The sequence below is a fragment of the Hyla sarda genome, unplaced genomic scaffold, assembly GCF_029499605.1.
Source record: "Hyla sarda isolate aHylSar1 unplaced genomic scaffold, aHylSar1.hap1 scaffold_391, whole genome shotgun sequence".
Classification (NCBI taxonomy): domain Eukaryota; kingdom Metazoa; phylum Chordata; class Amphibia; order Anura; family Hylidae; genus Hyla; species Hyla sarda.
In genome coordinates, this window is record NW_026610408.1 from 223065 (window position 1) to 240172 (window position 17108).

At 43.5% G+C, this 17108-nt stretch overlaps 10 pseudogenes; all 10 read right to left on the reverse strand.

The window, feature by feature from the left end:
* Nucleotides 1-90: 90 nt before the first annotated feature.
* On the reverse strand, nt 91-355 carry LOC130332910 (U2 spliceosomal RNA; annotated as a pseudogene).
* Nucleotides 356-1850: 1495 nt separating this feature from the next.
* Nucleotides 1851-2114, reverse strand: LOC130332867 (U2 spliceosomal RNA; annotated as a pseudogene).
* A 1483-nt stretch (nt 2115-3597) lies between these two features.
* LOC130332869 (U2 spliceosomal RNA) lies at nt 3598-3861 on the reverse strand (annotated as a pseudogene).
* Nucleotides 3862-5330: 1469 nt separating this feature from the next.
* Nucleotides 5331-5594, reverse strand: LOC130332871 (U2 spliceosomal RNA; annotated as a pseudogene).
* A 1488-nt stretch (nt 5595-7082) lies between these two features.
* LOC130332915 (U2 spliceosomal RNA) lies at nt 7083-7348 on the reverse strand (annotated as a pseudogene).
* A 1473-nt stretch (nt 7349-8821) lies between these two features.
* On the reverse strand, nt 8822-9085 carry LOC130332872 (U2 spliceosomal RNA; annotated as a pseudogene).
* Nucleotides 9086-10562: 1477 nt separating this feature from the next.
* Nucleotides 10563-10826, reverse strand: LOC130332873 (U2 spliceosomal RNA; annotated as a pseudogene).
* Nucleotides 10827-12302: 1476 nt separating this feature from the next.
* On the reverse strand, nt 12303-12566 carry LOC130332874 (U2 spliceosomal RNA; annotated as a pseudogene).
* Nucleotides 12567-14057: 1491 nt separating this feature from the next.
* LOC130332875 (U2 spliceosomal RNA) lies at nt 14058-14321 on the reverse strand (annotated as a pseudogene).
* Nucleotides 14322-15797: 1476 nt separating this feature from the next.
* Nucleotides 15798-16061, reverse strand: LOC130332876 (U2 spliceosomal RNA; annotated as a pseudogene).
* Nucleotides 16062-17108: the final 1047 nt, after the last annotated feature.

The window sequence follows — 17108 nt, forward strand, 5'->3', positions numbered from 1 at the left end:
GCAACTCATCATTTTGGTCTCCAATTCTCAAACTCAAATTCTCACCCACGGAGGATTAAATGAGAATCTTTCTTGTTTAACACTGGAATGGGGTGGTGCACTGTTCACTACCCGAAGATACTGCCACATCGGGTCAATGCATAGGGCGACAGAAGCAAGCTTCCAAATCAGCTCCCTTTCTCAAAAATCCATTTAATTTATGGTCCCCAGATAGGGAACGTATGTATCAGTATGTGCTCACAAGTCACCCAAGTGCAAGTATTCACACAAAAAAAAAACGTGCCTCAGGATGCGATCTGTCGCAAGATCCTTTCTTTTTTTACACTTGATCTAAGCCAAAAGGCCTAGAGGGGATAACCGGGAAAGGGGTGGACCCAACCATGTCCCCTTCATGAGCACTCACATTACTCATAGGAATGGAAGGAAGGCTGGCAGCCAACCAGCCTCCCATACACTTTCTGGGTGGGTGGCAGTCAGCCACCCATACATACATACAGCACAGGCTAAACCCACATCATCACTTAAAAAAAGGACAGGCGACCATTGCACTCTGATGGAGCATTTAGCAATGCAATCCATAGCCTGGCTTTTGCCTGAACCCCCATCACTCCTCCTCTTGCATATAAGACAATATTTCAGATCTGCATATGAAAACAACACGCCTACCTTTGTTGCACATAGCTGCCTGCCTGTCTCTAGTTACCCCACTGGCTGTAGCTGCGTCCCTTCCGACATGGAATAACACCAACTGTAACGATAAACTGAAAATTAACAGTATAAACCTGCATCATTTTGGACTCTGGTATTTGCTGAATCCGGGTGACCTGACAATCGATGGTGGTGCCGCTGGTGATTCTGGCCTTCTTGGAATCTGTTGGGCCTATGTGTTAGCTCACACATCACTTGGGTATCCATGGTAACTACCACAACATGGTCATCTGCAGTTTACATCTAGCCCGTGGCATTGAATGGCATTTTAAAAGTGCTAAGGGTCCTGGTGCAATAATCCTCCCATGAGGATCAGCCTCAACGGCTTTGTAGATTGCACTCATGTCAGCAACTCCATATACATTTTTTTTTCTTCATGCTTCTTTCTTCATCCTTTTTTCTTTCTGTCATTCAGACTTTCATTCATTCGATCTCTCTCACTCACTTGCTTTAACTCATTTGTTCTCACTCACTCACTCACTCACTCACTCAATCACTCACTCAATCACTCACTCACTCATTCACTCTCACTCACTCTCACTCTCTCACTCACTCGCTCACTAAGTCAGTCTCTCTCTCTCTCTCTCTTTTTCTTTTTATATATATTTTTTTCCGTCTTCTTCTTCTTCTTCTTCTTCTTCTTCTTCTTCAGACCCTGTCATAGCACTAATGCCTTTCCAATACCACCAGCAGATGGAGACACTCCATTGCAACATTGGTTGTGAGCAGCAGTTTCTAAAAACAAATGCCTCATGGCGGATTTCCCATCCATCAATGGATGGTAAATTTTGTTTTTATCATTCACTGACCACAGAAACCAATGCATGGTCAAGCAACAGCAATGACACACCCTTGTGTATAGGCATGAGACCCTCATGTCATTTAACAGGATTCAGCACCACCCACAAGACAGCTACCTGTCATGTCATGTCAAACCTGCACAGGTGTGCTAGATTATTATTATTTAGTTTTATTTTATTTTTTTACACCAATCAGTGTGCAAACATGGTCATTAAAACGCTAAATGAATAGACGTTCATAAACCAGTCAGTGCAACTCATCATTTTGGTCTCCAATTCTCAAACTCAAATTCTCACCCACGGAGGATTAAATGAGAATCTTTCTTGTTTAACACTGGAATGGGGTGGTGCACTGTTCACTACCCGAAGATACTGCCACATCGGGTCAATGCATAGGGCGACAGAAGCAAGCTTCCAAATCAGCTCCCTTTCTCAAAAATCCATTTAATTTATGGTCCCCAGATAGGGAACGTATGTATCAGTATGTGCTCACAAGTCACCCAAGTGCAAGTATTCACACAAAAAAAAACGTGCCTCAGGATGCGATCTGTCGCAAGATCCTTTCTTTTTTTACACTTGATCTAAGCCAAAAGGCCTAGAGGGGATAACCGGGAAAGGGGTGGACCCAACCATGTCCCCTTCATGAGCACTCACATTACTCATAGGAATGGAAGGAAGGCTGGCAGCCAACCAGCCTCCCATACACTTTCTGGGTGGGTGGCAGTCAGCCACCCATACATACATACAGCACAGGCTAAACCCACATCATCACTTAAAAAAAGGACAGGCGACCATTGCACTCTGATGGAGCATTTAGCAATGCAATCCATAGCCTGGCTTTTGCCTGAACCCCCATCACTCCTCCTCTTGCATATAAGACAATATTTCAGATCTGCATATGAAAACAACACGCCTACCTTTGTTGCACATAGCTGCCTGCCTGTCTCTAGTTACCCCACTGGCTGTAGCTGCGTCCCTTCCGACATGGAATAACACCAACTGTAACGATAAACTGAAAATTAACAGTATAAACCTGCATCATTTTGGACTCTGGTATTTGCTGAATCCGGGTGACCTGACAATCGATGGTGGTGCCGCTGGTGATTCTGGCCTTCTTGGAATCTGTTGGGCCTATGTGTTAGCTCACACATCACTTGGGTATCCATGGTAACTACCACAACATGGTCATCTGCAGTTTACATCTAGCCCGTGGCATTGAATGGCATTTTAAAAGTGCTAAGGGTCCTGGTGCAATAATCCTCCCATGAGGATCAGCCTCAACGGCTTTGTAGATTGCACTCATGTCAGCAACTCCATATACATTTTTTTTTCTTCATGCTTCTTTCTTCATCCTTTTTTCTTTCTGTCATTCAGACTTTCATTCATTCGATCTCTCTCACTCACTTGCTTTAACTCATTTGTTCTCACTCACTCACTCACTCACTCACTCAATCACTCACTCACTCATTCACTCTCACTCACTCTCACTCTCTCACTCACTCGCTCACTAAGTCAGTCTCTCTCTCTCTCTCTCTTTTTCTTTTTATATATATTTTTTTCCGTCTTCTTCTTCTTCTTCTTCTTCTTCTTCTTCTTCAGACCCTGTCATAGCACTAATGCCTTTCCAATACCACCAGCAGATGGAGACACTCCATTGCAACATTGGTTGTGAGCAGCAGTTTCTAAAAACAAATGCCTCATGGCGGATTTCCCATCCATCAATGGATGGTAAATTTTGTTTTTATCATTCACTGACCACAGAAACCAATGCATGGTCAAGCAACAGCAATGACACACCCTTGTGTATAGGCATGAGACCCTCATGTCATTTAACAGGATTCAGCACCACCCACAAGACAGCTACCTGTCATGTCATGTCAAACCTGCACAGGTGTGCTAGATTATTATTATTTAGTTTTATTTTATTTTTTTACACCAATCAGTGTGCAAACATGGTCATTAAAACGCTAAATGAATAGACGTTCATAAACCAGTCAGTGCAACTCATCATTTTGGTCTCCAATTCTCAAACTCAAATTCTCACCCACGGAGGATTAAATGAGAATCTTTCTTGTTTAACACTGGAATGGGGTGGTGCACTGTTCACTACCCGAAGATACTGCCACATCGGGTCAATGCATAGGGCGACAGAAGCAAGCTTCCAAATCAGCTCCCTTTCTCAAAAATCCATTTAATTTATGGTCCCCAGATAGGGAACGTATGTATCAGTATGTGCTCACAAGTCACCCAAGTGCAAGTATTCACACAAAAAAAAACGTGCCTCAGGATGCGATCTGTCGCAAGATCCTTTCTTTTTTTACACTTGATCTAAGCCAAAAGGCCTAGAGGGGATAACCGGGAAAGGGGTGGACCCAACCATGTCCCCTTCATGAGCACTCACATTACTCATAGGAATGGAAGGAAGGCTGGCAGCCAACCAGCCTCCCATACACTTTCTGGGTGGGTGGCAGTCAGCCACCCATACATACATACAGCACAGGCTAAACCCACATCATCACTTAAAAAAAGGACAGGCGACCATTGCACTCTGATGGAGCATTTAGCAATGCAATCCATAGCCTGGCTTTTGCCTGAACCCCCATCACTCCTCCTCTTGCATATAAGACAATATTTCAGATCTGCATATGAAAACAACACGCCTACCTTTGTTGCACATAGCTGCCTGCCTGTCTCTAGTTACCCCACTGGCTGTAGCTGCGTCCCTTCCGACATGGAATAACACCAACTGTAACGATAAACTGAAAATTAACAGTATAAACCTGCATCATTTTGGACTCTGGTATTTGCTGAATCCGGGTGACCTGACAATCGATGGTGGTGCCGCTGGTGATTCTGGCCTTCTTGGAATCTGTTGGGCCTATGTGTTAGCTCACACATCACTTGGGTATCCATGGTAACTACCACAACATGGTCATCTGCAGTTTACATCTAGCCCGTGGCATTGAATGGCATTTTAAAAGTGCTAAGGGTCCTGGTGCAATAATCCTCCCATGAGGATCAGCCTCAACGGCTTTGTAGATTGCACTCATGTCAGCAACTCCATATACATTTTTTTTTCTTCATGCTTCTTTCTTCATCCTTTTTTCTTTCTGTCATTCAGACTTTCATTCATTCGATCTCTCTCACTCACTTGCTTTAACTCATTTGTTCTCACTCACTCACTCACTCAATCACTCACTCACTCATTCACTCTCACTCACTCTCACTCTCTCACTCACTCGCTCACTAAGTCAGTCTCTCTCTCTCTCTCTCTTTTTCTTTTTATATATATTTTTTTCCGTCTTCTTCTTCTTCTTCTTCTTCTTCTTCAGACCCTGTCATAGCACTAATGCCTTTCCAATACCACCAGCAGATGGAGACACTCCATTGCAACATTGGTTGTGAGCAGCAGTTTCTAAAAACAAATGCCTCATGGCGGATTTCCCATCCATCAATGGATGGTAAATTTTGTTTTTATCATTCACTGACCACAGAAACCAATGCATGGTCAAGCAACAGCAATGACACACCCTTGTGTATAGGCATGAGACCCTCATGTCATTTAACAGGATTCAGCACCACCCACAAGACAGCTACCTGTCATGTCATGTCAAACCTGCACAGGTGTGCTAGATTATTATTATTTAGTTTTATTTTATTTTTTTACACCAATCAGTGTGCAAACATGGTCATTAAAACGCTAAATGAATAGACGTTCATAAACCAGTCAGTGCAACTCATCATTTTGGTCTCCAATTCTCAAACTCAAATTCTCACCCACGGAGGATTAAATGAGAATCTTTCTTGTTTAACACTGGAATGGGGTGGTGCACTGTTCACTACCCGAAGATACTGCCACATCGGGTCAATGCATAGGGCGACAGAAGCAAGCTTCCAAATCAGCTCCCTTTCTCAAAAATCCATTTAATTTATGGTCCCCAGATAGGGAACGTATGTATCAGTATGTGCTCACAAGTCACCCAAGTGCAAGTATTCACACAAAAAAAAACGTGCCTCAGGATGCGATCTGTCGCAAGATCCTTTCTTTTTTTACACTTGATCTAAGCCAAAAGGCCTAGAGGGGATAACCGGGAAAGGGGTGGACCCAACCATGTCCCCTTCATGAGCACTCACATTACTCATAGGAATGGAAGGAAGGCTGGCAGCCAACCAGCCTCCCATACACTTTCTGGGTGGGTGGCAGTCAGCCACCCATACATACATACAGCACAGGCTAAACCCACATCATCACTTAAAAAAAGGACAGGCGACCATTGCACTCTGATGGAGCATTTAGCAATGCAATCCATAGCCTGGCTTTTGCCTGAACCCCCATCACTCCTCCTCTTGCATATAAGACAATATTTCAGATCTGCATATGAAAACAACACGCCTACCTTTGTTGCACATAGCTGCGCCTGCCTGTCTCTAGTTACCCCACTGGCTGTAGCTGCGTCCCTTCCGACATGGAATAACACCAACTGTAACGATAAACTGAAAATTAACAGTATAAACCTGCATCATTTTGGACTCTGGTATTTGCTGAATCCGGGTGACCTGACAATCGATGGTGGTGCCGCTGGTGATTCTGGCCTTCTTGGAATCTGTTGGGCCTATGTGTTAGCTCACACATCACTTGGGTATCCATGGTAACTACCACAACATGGTCATCTGCAGTTTACATCTAGCCCGTGGCATTGAATGGCATTTTAAAAGTGCTAAGGGTCCTGGTGCAATAATCCTCCCATGAGGATCAGCCTCAACGGCTTTGTAGATTGCACTCATGTCAGCAACTCCATATACATTTTTTTTTCTTCATGCTTCTTTCTTCATCCTTTTTTCTTTCTGTCATTCAGACTTTCATTCATTCGATCTCTCTCACTCACTTGCTTTAACTCATTTGTTCTCACTCACTCACTCACTCACTCAATCACTCACTCACTCATTCACTCTCACTCACTCTCACTCTCTCACTCACTCGCTCACTAAGTCAGTCTCTCTCTCTCTCTCTCTTTTTCTTTTTATATATATTTTTTTCCGCGTCTTCTTCTTCTTCTTCTTCTTCTTCTTCTTCTTCTTCTTCAGACCCTGTCATAGCACTAATGCCTTTCCAATACCACCAGCAGATGGAGACACTCCATTGCAACATTGGTTGTGAGCAGCAGTTTCTAAAAACAAATGCCTCATGGCGGATTTCCCATCCATCAATGGATGGTAAATTTAGTTTTTATCATTCACTGACCACAGAAACCAATGCATGGTCAAGCAACAGCAATGACACACCCTTGTGTATAGGCATGAGACCCTCATGTCATTTAACAGGATTCAGCACCACCCACAAGACAGCTACCTGTCATGTCATGTCAAACCTGCACAGGTGTGCTAGATTATTATTATTTAGTTTATTTTATTTTTTTACACCAATCAGTGTGCAAACATGGTCATTAAAACGCTAAATGAATAGACGTTCATAAACCAGTCAGTGCAACTCATCATTTTGGTCTCCAATTCTCAAACTCAAATTCTCACCCACGGAGGATTAAATGAGAATCTTTCTTGTTTAACACTGGAATGGGGTGGTGCACTGTTCACTACCCGAAGATACTGCCACATCGGGTCAATGCATAGGGCGACAGAAGCAAGCTTCCAAATCAGCTCCCTTTCTCAAAAATCCATTTAATTTATGGTCCCCAGATAGGGAACGTATGTATCAGTATGTGCTCACAAGTCACCCAAGTGCAAAAGTATTCACACAAAAAAAAACGTGCCTCAGGATGCGATCTGTCGCAAGATCCTTTCTTTTTTTACACTTGATCTAAGCCAAAAGGCCTAGAGGGGATAACCGGGAAAGGGGTGGACCCAACCATGTCCCCTTCATGAGCACTCACATTACTCATAGGAATGGAAGGAAGGCTGGCAGCCAACCAGCCTCCCATACACTTTCTGGGTGGGTGGCAGTCAGCCACCCATACATACATACAGCACAGGCTAAACCCACATCATCACTTAAAAAAAGGACAGGCGACCATTGCACTCTGATGGAGCATTTAGCAATGCAATCCATAGCCTGGCTTTTGCCTGAACCCCCATCACTCCTCCTCTTGCATATAAGACAATATTTCAGATCTGCATATGAAAACAACACGCCTACCTTTGTTGCACATAGCTGCCTGCCTGTCTCTAGTTACCCCACTGGCTGTAGCTGCGTCCCTTCCGACATGGAATAACACCAACTGTAACGATAAACTGAAAATTAACAGTATAAACCTGCATCATTTTGGACTCTGGTATTTGCTGAATCCGGGTGACCTGACAATCGATGGTGGTGCCGCTGGTGATTCTGGCCTTCTTGGAATCTGTTGGGCCTATGTGTTAGCTCACACATCACTTGGGTATCCATGGTAACTACCACAACATGGTCATCTGCAGTTTACATCTAGCCCGTGGCATTGAATGGCATTTTAAAAGTGCTAAGGGTCCTGGTGCAATAATCCTCCCATGAGGATCAGCCTCAACGGCTTTGTAGATTGCACTCATGTCAGCAACTCCATATACATTTTTTTTTCTTCATGCTTCTTTCTTCATCCTTTTTTCTTTCTGTCATTCAGACTTTCATTCATTCGATCTCTCTCACTCACTTGCTTTAACTCATTTGTTCTCACTCACTCACTCACTCACTCAATCACTCACTCACTCATTCACTCTCACTCACTCTCACTCTCTCACTCACTCGCTCACTAAGTCAGTCTCTCTCTCTCTCTCTCTTTTTCTTTTTATATATATTTTTTTCCGTCTTCTTCTTCTTCTTCTTCTTCTTCTTCAGACCCTGTCATAGCACTAATGCCTTTCCAATACCACCAGCAGATGGAGACACTCCATTGCAACATTGGTTGTGAGCAGCAGTTTCTAAAAACAAATGCCTCATGGCGGATTTCCCATCCATCAATGGATGGTAAATTTTGTTTTTATCATTCACTGACCACAGAAACCAATGCATGGTCAAGCAACAGCAATGACACACCCTTGTGTATAGGCATGAGACCCTCATGTCATTTAACAGGATTCAGCACCACCCACAAGACAGCTACCTGTCATGTCATGTCAAACCTGCACAGGTGTGCTAGATTATTATTATTTAGTTTTATTTTATTTTTTTACACCAATCAGTGTGCAAACATGGTCATTAAAACGCTAAATGAATAGACGTTCATAAACCAGTCAGTGCAACTCATCATTTTGGTCTCCAATTCTCAAACTCAAATTCTCACCCACGGAGGATTAAATGAGAATCTTTCTTGTTTAACACTGGAATGGGGTGGTGCACTGTTCACTACCCGAAGATACTGCCACATCGGGTCAATGCATAGGGCGACAGAAGCAAGCTTCCAAATCAGCTCCCTTTCTCAAAAATCCATTTAATTTATGGTCCCCAGATAGGGAACGTATGTATCAGTATGTGCTCACAAGTCACCCAAGTGCAAGTATTCACACAAAAAAAAACGTGCCTCAGGATGCGATCTGTCGCAAGATCCTTTCTTTTTTTACACTTGATCTAAGCCAAAAGGCCTAGAGGGGATAACCGGGAAAGGGGTGGACCCAACCATGTCCCCTTCATGAGCACTCACATTACTCATAGGAATGGAAGGAAGGCTGGCAGCCAACCAGCCTCCCATACACTTTCTGGGTGGGTGGCAGTCAGCCACCCATACATACATACAGCACAGGCTAAACCCACATCATCACTTAAAAAAAGGACAGGCGACCATTGCACTCTGATGGAGCATTTAGCAATGCAATCCATAGCCTGGCTTTTGCCTGAACCCCCATCACTCCTCCTCTTGCATATAAGACAATATTTCAGATCTGCATATGAAAACAACACGCCTACCTTTGTTGCACATAGCTGCCTGCCTGTCTCTAGTTACCCCACTGGCTGTAGCTGCGTCCCTTCCGACATGGAATAACACCAACTGTAACGATAAACTGAAAATTAACAGTATAAACCTGCATCATTTTGGACTCTGGTATTTGCTGAATCCGGGTGACCTGACAATCGATGGTGGTGCCGCTGGTGATTCTGGCCTTCTTGGAATCTGTTGGGCCTATGTGTTAGCTCACACATCACTTGGGTATCCATGGTAACTACCACAACATGGTCATCTGCAGTTTACATCTAGCCCGTGGCATTGAATGGCATTTTAAAAGTGCTAAGGGTCCTGGTGCAATAATCCTCCCATGAGGATCAGCCTCAACGGCTTTGTAGATTGCACTCATGTCAGCAACTCCATATACATTTTTTTTTCTTCATGCTTCTTTCTTCATCCTTTTTTCTTTCTGTCATTCAGACTTTCATTCATTCGATCTCTCTCACTCACTTGCTTTAACTCATTTGTTCTCACTCACTCACTCACTCACTCAATCACTCACTCACTCATTCACTCTCACTCACTCTCACTCTCTCACTCACTCGCTCACTAAGTCAGTCTCTCTCTCTCTCTCTCTTTTTCTTTTTATATATATTTTTTTCTCTTCTTCTTCTTCTTCTTCTTCTTCTTCTTCTTCAGACCCTGTCATAGCACTAATGCCTTTCCAATACCACCAGCAGATGGAGACACTCCATTGCAACATTGGTTGTGAGCAGCAGTTTCTAAAAACAAATGCCTCATGGCGGATTTCCCATCCATCAATGGATGGTAAATTTTGTTTTTATCATTCACTGACCACAGAAACCAATGCATGGTCAAGCAACAGCAATGACACACCCTTGTGTATAGGCATGAGACCCTCATGTCATTTAACAGGATTCAGCACCACCCACAAGACAGCTACCTGTCATGTCATGTCAAACCTGCACAGGTGTGCTAGATTATTATTATTTAGTTTTATTTTATTTTTTTACACCAATCAGTGTGCAAACATGGTCATTAAAACGCTAAATGAATAGACGTTCATAAACCAGTCAGTGCAACTCATCATTTTGGTCTCCAATTCTCAAACTCAAATTCTCACCCACGGAGGATTAAATGAGAATCTTTCTTGTTTAACACTGGAATGGGGTGGTGCACTGTTCACTACCCGAAGATACTGCCACATCGGGTCAATGCATAGGGCGACAGAAGCAAGCTTCCAAATCAGCTCCCTTTCTCAAAAATCCATTTAATTTATGGTCCCCAGATAGGGAACGTATGTATCAGTATGTGCTCACAAGTCACCCAAGTGCAAGTATTCACACAAAAAAAAACGTGCCTCAGGATGCGATCTGTCGCAAGATCCTTTCTTTTTTTACACTTGATCTAAGCCAAAAGGCCTAGAGGGGATAACCGGGAAAGGGGTGGACCCAACCATGTCCCCTTCATGAGCACTCACATTACTCATAGGAATGGAAGGAAGGCTGGCAGCCAACCAGCCTCCCATACACTTTCTGGGTGGGTGGCAGTCAGCCACCCATACATACATACAGCACAGGCTAAACCCACATCATCACTTAAAAAAAGGACAGGCGACCATTGCACTCTGATGGAGCATTTAGCAATGCAATCCATAGCCTGGCTTTTGCCTGAACCCCCATCACTCCTCCTCTTGCATATAAGACAATATTTCAGATCTGCATATGAAAACAACACGCCTACCTTTGTTGCACATAGCTGCCTGCCTGTCTCTAGTTACCCCACTGGCTGTAGCTGCGTCCCTTCCGACATGGAATAACACCAACTGTAACGATAAACTGAAAATTAACAGTATAAACCTGCATCATTTTGGACTCTGGTATTTGCTGAATCCGGGTGACCTGACAATCGATGGTGGTGCCGCTGGTGATTCTGGCCTTCTTGGAATCTGTTGGGCCTATGTGTTAGCTCACACATCACTTGGGTATCCATGGTAACTACCACAACATGGTCATCTGCAGTTTACATCTAGCCCGTGGCATTGAATGGCATTTTAAAAGTGCTAAGGGTCCTGGTGCAATAATCCTCCCATGAGGATCAGCCTCAACGGCTTTGTAGATTGCACTCATGTCAGCAACTCCATATACATTTTTTTTTCTTCATGCTTCTTTCTTCATCCTTTTTTCTTTCTGTCATTCAGACTTTCATTCATTCGATCTCTCTCACTCACTTGCTTTAACTCATTTGTTCTCACTCACTCACTCACTCACTCAATCACTCACTCACTCATTCACTCTCACTCACTCTCACTCTCTCACTCACTCGCTCACTAAGTCAGTCTCTCTCTCTCTCTCTCTTTTTCTTTTTATATATATTTTTTTCCGTCTTCTTCTTCTTCTTCTTCTTCTTCTTCTTCAGACCCTGTCATAGCACTAATGCCTTTCCAATACCACCAGCAGATGGAGACACTCCATTGCAACATTGGTTGTGAGCAGCAGTTTCTAAAAACAAATGCCTCATGGCGGATTTCCCATCCATCAATGGATGGTAAATTTTGTTTTTATCATTCACTGACCACAGAAACCAATGCATGGTCAAGCAACAGCAATGACACACCCTTGTGTATAGGCATGAGACCCTCATGTCATTTAACAGGATTCAGCACCACCCACAAGACAGCTACCTGTCATGTCATGTCAAACCTGCACAGGTGTGCTAGATTATTATTATTTAGTTTTATTTTATTTTTTTACACCAATCAGTGTGCAAACATGGTCATTAAAACGCTAAATGAATAGACGTTCATAAACCAGTCAGTGCAACTCATCATTTTGGTCTCCAATTCTCAAACTCAAATTCTCACCCACGGAGGATTAAATGAGAATCTTTCTTGTTTAACACTGGAATGGGGTGGTGCACTGTTCACTACCCGAAGATACTGCCACATCGGGTCAATGCATAGGGCGACAGAAGCAAGCTTCCAAATCAGCTCCCTTTCTCAAAAATCCATTTAATTTATGGTCCCCAGATAGGGAACGTATGTATCAGTATGTGCTCACAAGTCACCCAAGTGCAAGTATTCACACAAAAAAAAACGTGCCTCAGGATGCGATCTGTCGCAAGATCCTTTCTTTTTTTACACTTGATCTAAGCCAAAAGGCCTAGAGGGGATAACCGGGAAAGGGGTGGACCCAACCATGTCCCCTTCATGAGCACTCACATTACTCATAGGAATGGAAGGAAGGCTGGCAGCCAACCAGCCTCCCATACACTTTCTGGGTGGGTGGCAGTCAGCCACCCATACATACATACAGCACAGGCTAAACCCACATCATCACTTAAAAAAAGGACAGGCGACCATTGCACTCTGATGGAGCATTTAGCAATGCAATCCATAGCCTGGCTTTTGCCTGAACCCCCATCACTCCTCCTCTTGCATATAAGACAATATTTCAGATCTGCATATGAAAACAACACGCCTACCTTTGTTGCACATAGCTGCCTGCCTGTCTCTAGTTACCCCACTGGCTGTAGCTGCGTCCCTTCCGACATGGAATAACACCAACTGTAACGATAAACTGAAAATTAACAGTATAAACCTGCATCATTTTGGACTCTGGTATTTGCTGAATCCGGGTGACCTGACAATCGATGGTGGTGCCGCTGGTGATTCTGGCCTTCTTGGAATCTGTTGGGCCTATGTGTTAGCTCACACATCACTTGGGTATCCATGGTAACTACCACAACATGGTCATCTGCAGTTTACATCTAGCCCGTGGCATTGAATGGCATTTTAAAAGTGCTAAGGGTCCTGGTGCAATAATCCTCCCATGAGGATCAGCCTCAACGGCTTTGTAGATTGCACTCATGTCAGCAACTCCATATACATTTTTTTTTCTTCATGCTTCTTTCTTCATCCTTTTTTCTTTCTGTCATTCAGACTTTCATTCATTCGATCTCTCTCACTCACTTGCTTTAACTCATTTGTTCTCACTCACTCACTCACTCACTCAATCACTCACTCACTCATTCACTCTCACTCACTCTCACTCTCTCACTCACTCGCTCACTAAGTCAGTCTCTCTCTCTCTCTCTCTTTCTTTTTATATATATTTTTTTCCGTCTTCTTCTTCTTCTTCTTCTTCTTCTTCTTCAGACCCTGTCATAGCACTAATGCCTTTCCAATACCACCAGCAGATGGAGACACTCCATTGCAACATTGGTTGTGAGCAGCAGTTTCTAAAAACAAATGCCTCATGGCGGATTTCCCATCCATCAATGGATGGTAAATTTTGTTTTTATCATTCACTGACCACAGAAACCAATGCATGGTCAAGCAACAGCAATGACACACCCTTGTGTATAGGCATGAGACCCTCATGTCAATGAGACCCTCATGTCATTTAACAGGATTCAGCACCACCCACAAGACAGCTACCTGTCATGTCATGTCAAACCTGCACAGGTGTGCTAGATTATTATTATTTAGTTTTATTTTATTTTTTTACACCAATCAGTGTGCAAACATGGTCATTAAAACGCTAAATGAATAGACGTTCATAAACCAGTCAGTGCAACTCATCATTTTGGTCTCCAATTCTCAAACTCAAATTCTCACCCACGGAGGATTAAATGAGAATCTTTCTTGTTTAACACTGGAATGGGGTGGTGCACTGTTCACTACCCGAAGATACTGCCACATCGGGTCAATGCATAGGGCGACAGAAGCAAGCTTCCAAATCAGCTCCCTTTCTCAAAAATCCATTTAATTTATGGTCCCCAGATAGGGAACGTATGTATCAGTATGTGCTCACAAGTCACCCAAGTGCAAGTATTCACACAAAAAAAAACGTGCCTCAGGATGCGATCTGTCGCAAGATCCTTTCTTTTTTTACACTTGATCTAAGCCAAAAGGCCTAGAGGGGATAACCGGGAAAGGGGTGGACCCAACCATGTCCCCTTCATGAGCACTCACATTACTCATAGGAATGGAAGGAAGGCTGGCAGCCAACCAGCCTCCCATACACTTTCTGGGTGGGTGGCAGTCAGCCACCCATACATACATACAGCACAGGCTAAACCCACATCATCACTTAAAAAAAGGACAGGCGACCATTGCACTCTGATGGAGCATTTAGCAATGCAATCCATAGCCTGGCTTTTGCCTGAACCCCCATCACTCCTCCTCTTGCATATAAGACAATATTTCAGATCTGCATATGAAAACAACACGCCTACCTTTGTTGCACATAGCTGCCTGCCTGTCTCTAGTTACCCCACTGGCTGTAGCTGCGTCCCTTCCGACATGGAATAACACCAACTGTAACGATAAACTGAAAATTAACAGTATAAACCTGCATCATTTTGGACTCTGGTATTTGCTGAATCCGGGTGACCTGACAATCGATGGTGGTGCCGCTGGTGATTCTGGCCTTCTTGGAATCTGTTGGGCCTATGTGTTAGCTCACACATCACTTGGGTATCCATGGTAACTACCACAACATGGTCATCTGCAGTTTACATCTAGCCCGTGGCATTGAATGGCATTTTAAAAGTGCTAAGGGTCCTGGTGCAATAATCCTCCCATGAGGATCAGCCTCAACGGCTTTGTAGATTGCACTCATGTCAGCAACTCCATATACATTTTTTTTTCTTCATGCTTCTTTCTTCATCCTTTTTTCTTTCTGTCATTCAGACTTTCATTCATTCGATCTCTCTCACTCACTTGCTTTAACTCATTTGTTCTCACTCACTCACTCACTCACTCAATCACTCACTCACTCATTCACTCTCACTCACTCTCACTCTCTCACTCACTCGCTCACTAAGTCAGTCTCTCTCTCTCTCTCTCTTTTTCTTTTTATATATATTTTTTTCCGTCTTCTTCTTCTTCTTCTTCTTCTTCTTCTTCAGACCCTGTCATAGCACTAATGCCTTTCCAATACCACCAGCAGATGGAGACACTCCATTGCAACATTGGTTGTGAGCAGCAGTTTCTAAAAACAAATGCCTCATGGCGGATTTCCCATCCATCAATGGATGGTAAATTTTGTTTTTATCATTCACTGACCACAGAAACCAATGCATGGTCAAGCAACAGCAATGACACACCCTTGTGTATAGGCATGAGACCCTCATGTCATTTAACAGGATTCAGCACCACCCACAAGACAGCTACCTGTCATGTCATGTCAAACCTGCACAGGTGTGCTAGATTATTATTATTTAGTTTTATTTTATTTTTTTACACCAATCAGTGTGCAAACATGGTCATTAAAACGCTAAATGAATAGACGTTCATAAACCAGTCAGTGCAACTCATCATTTTGGTCTCCAATTCTCAAACTCAAATTCTCACCCACGGAGGATTAAATGAGAATCTTTCTTGTTTAACACTGGAATGGGGTGGTGCACTGTTCACTACCCGAAGATACTGCCACATCGGGTCAATGCATAGGGCGACAGAAGCAAGCTTCCAAATCAGCTCCCTTTCTCAAAAATCCATTTAATTTATGGTCCCCAGATAGGGAACGTATGTATCAGTATGTGCTCACAAGTCACCCAAGTGCAAGTATTCACACAAAAAAAAACGTGCCTCAGGATGCGATCTGTCGCAAGATCCTTTCTTTTTTTACACTTGATCTAAGCCAAAAGGCCTAGAGGGGATAACCGGGAAAGGGGTGGACCCAACCATGTCCCCTTCATGAGCACTCACATTACTCATAGGAATGGAAGGAAGGCTGGCAGCCAACCAGCCTCCCATACACTTTCTGGGTGGGTGGCAGTCAGCCACCCATACATACATACAGCACAGGCTAAACCCACATCATCACTTAAAAAAAGGACAGGCGACCATTGCACTCTGATGGAGCATTTAGCAATGCAATCCATAGCCTGGCTTTTGCCTGAACCCCCATCACTCCTCCTCTTGCATATAAGACAATATTTCAGATCTGCATATGAAAACAACACGCCTACCTTTGTTGCACATAGCTGCCTGCCTGTCTCTAGTTACCCCACTGGCTGTAGCTGCGTCCCTTCCGACATGGAATAACACCAACTGTAACGATAAACTGAAAATTAACAGTATAAACCTGCATCATTTTGGACTCTGGTATTTGCTGAATCCGGGTGACCTGACAATCGATGGTGGTGCCGCTGGTGATTCTGGCCTTCTTGGAATCTGTTGGGCCTATGTGTTAGCTCACACATCACTTGGGTATCCATGGTAACTACCACAACATGGTCATCTGCAGTTTACATCTAGCCCGTGGCATTGAATGGCATTTTAAAAGTGCTAAGGGTCCTGGTGCAATAATCCTCCCATGAGGATCAGCCTCAACGGCTTTGTAGATTGCACTCATGTCAGCAACTCCATATACATTTTTTTTTCTTCATGCTTCTTTCTTCATCCTTTTTTCTTTCTGTCATTCAGACTTTCATTCATTCGATCTCTCTCACTCACTTGCTTTAACTCATTTGTTCTCACTCACTCACTCACTCACTCAATCACTCACTCACTCATTCACTCTCACTCACTCTCACTCTCTCACTCACTCGCTCACTAAGTCAGTCTCTCTCTCTCTCTCTCTTTTTCTTTTTATATATATTTTTTTCCGTCTTCTTCTTCTTCTTCTTCTTCTTCTTCTTCTTCAGACCCTGTCATAGCACTAATGCCTTTCCAATACCACCAGCAGATGGAGACACTCCATTG